Source organism: Austrofundulus limnaeus, unplaced genomic scaffold, assembly GCF_001266775.1.
Source record: "Austrofundulus limnaeus strain Quisiro unplaced genomic scaffold, Austrofundulus_limnaeus-1.0 Scaffold4, whole genome shotgun sequence".
NCBI classification, from domain to species: domain Eukaryota; kingdom Metazoa; phylum Chordata; class Actinopteri; order Cyprinodontiformes; family Rivulidae; genus Austrofundulus; species Austrofundulus limnaeus.
In genome coordinates, this window is record NW_013952406.1 from 1209027 (window position 1) to 1211437 (window position 2411).

Consider the following 2411-nt stretch of genomic DNA (forward strand, 5'->3'; position numbering starts at 1 on the left):
TCGATGACCTATCCACGTCATCATTTACCCAGAATGCTTTGCGTGTAAATAAAATGGCCCCATCTGCGTAATATACTGCATTTTAAACTTTAATTTTAAAAAATATTAAAACTAAAGAGCCTACAGTATTTTTACATTCTTTATTTTACAATTAAAATATATGTTTATTAAATAAAGTCTAATGTTACAACTAATCGTGGATCCCTTTAAGATGTGAAGCATCAGTTTTAGTGACATCAAACTCTTTCAATGAATCAGTCTTACTGTTCACCTGCAGCAGGCGATGATTGTGTGACTGTTTGATTGTTTAACAAAAATATTTTGTGAAACTCTGATAAAAAAAAAGGCTTCAGACGTCTCTGAACTGAGTCTCTGCCTGGTTAGAGATGAAACACAAAAAACAAACACTGATGTTGACTTTAGCTCTGCTACCTGTTGGATCGGACCGCGCTGCCACTTGGCAACAGCAGAACAAATGTGAGGCACTCCCTGTTGTCACGGRGACGGTCGCATCCTCGGCTCATCCGAGTCATCCCCACTTCCTGRTCCAGGTGCTCGGACAAGTCAAAGCGGTCTTTGCTTCACTCCGTTTTAGACGTTACTTCCTGTAAGTTTACGACACGTTTGGTTGAGAGAGCCTCTGATGTCGTCACGTTGGGCCTCTAACTTCGCTTCGCTTCACATACGATCAAAATAGCTGCAGGTCACCTGARGGCCAGGGCCGCGCTCCGATTGGCTGAGCCCAGCGGTGTCATAGTAACCGTCTCTGCCGGCGAGGGGAGGGGGTCGACGGTAAACACGCAGAGGGGAAATAATCGACAAGGCGAGGCCTTTCAACAGATCGATGAGGAGTTTTTCTCATGAGCTGCAGCTGAGAGGCCACACAGATCTGAGCTCGTATTTATCAAACTCCTGAGAGATTTTAGACTGAGATGATGAAAGTTTCTGAGGTTTCCTCCAACTCTCAGACTTAAAGCATCAGAACTCTCACTCTCCCAGATTTAAGCTGAGTTGTAAAATAACTAAGTACAAACACTTCTTTATTGTACTTAATATTTAGGTATCTGTACGTTACTTGAGTAAATATTTTTCAGCCTACTTTTTACTTTACAAGAGGATGATGATGTAGCTGTCTGTGTGTGAAGGWGGTGTTGTCTGCAGGTAGTTTAGGGAAGAGGGAGAGGAGGAGGAGGAAGGCGCAACATTTCCTCAGGCTCTGAGACGTAAAAAAAAAACATTCAAGCAGCAGTTTTTGAAATAATCCGCAATATTTTCTTTATTTATGATGTAAATGAGGAAATTTTATGTAATTTATGACTATCAGTGTAACGTGAATTMTATGAACGTTATTGTGTCGAATGTGYACTTATTTTAGGATTTTCACAGTTTTWTCTTGKCATTTCTCAGAATCTTCTTGAACATGAAATCTGATGCGGTGACCGGTTCACGCCGGGGGTTTTGRAACGACATCGTTCAGGGTTTGCAGCTCAGCAAAGTGTCGTAAATCATCTCTACGACTGACACTTAAGATTTACTCTGACACTTCACTTAAAGTGAGACTGAGACACTTCATAACTCAGCTTTAAGCTAAGACAWTTTTTTTACACATAAGTCCATTCTAAACAGCTTAAGAGTAARTCTAAGACGTTTGAGAAACACGAGCCCTGAGCAACAATGGCTGCTTCAAACAAGACGTTATGATGTTATTAGAGGTTTTTACACAGTTGGGCTGAAAGTTTTCGGTCACGCGGGGACAGGAAGTGTGAGAGGTGATGCTGCCTAATCARAACTTCTTTCTTCGTTTCACACCCGGTTGATGGATTTGCACCTTGTTAGAATRAACACTAAATAAATGGATTTGGGTAAAGAGGGAACAGATGAGGGGTAATAGAGGGCAGGACGGCAGAAGACGAGTGTTTTGAATAATTAAAGCATTAGAATTCCTCAAAGGGACGAGTTTTAAACTGAGATCATTTTATGATGAGAAGCGATGAAGTTATAGCAGTTTTATTTAAATTAATGAGAAATGATGAGATGCCACACTCAAAGTATATGTTGGGAAAGACTCTCAGTATGGAGAGAACTTAGTCTCACATTTCTCCTCCGCAAAAACTACCAATAAATACACGTTCCAGTARTTTTCGAGAGGAAAAATATCTTGACAGTTTTGAGTATTTATTTCAAATGTACACTCCACACAAAAAATACAGGAAAACATATTTTGATATATTTTTCTATGATGTTTATTCGTAGTTTTTGCAGATTAACACTGGTAAATATGTTTCCAGTCGTTTTGCATAATTCCCTGTAGTTATGTGTGAACTGTACAATTAAAGCACACTGCAAAAACTGTCCATCTTACCATGTTTTAAAACCTTATATCAGCCAAAAAGTCTTTTTGATCTTGTTTT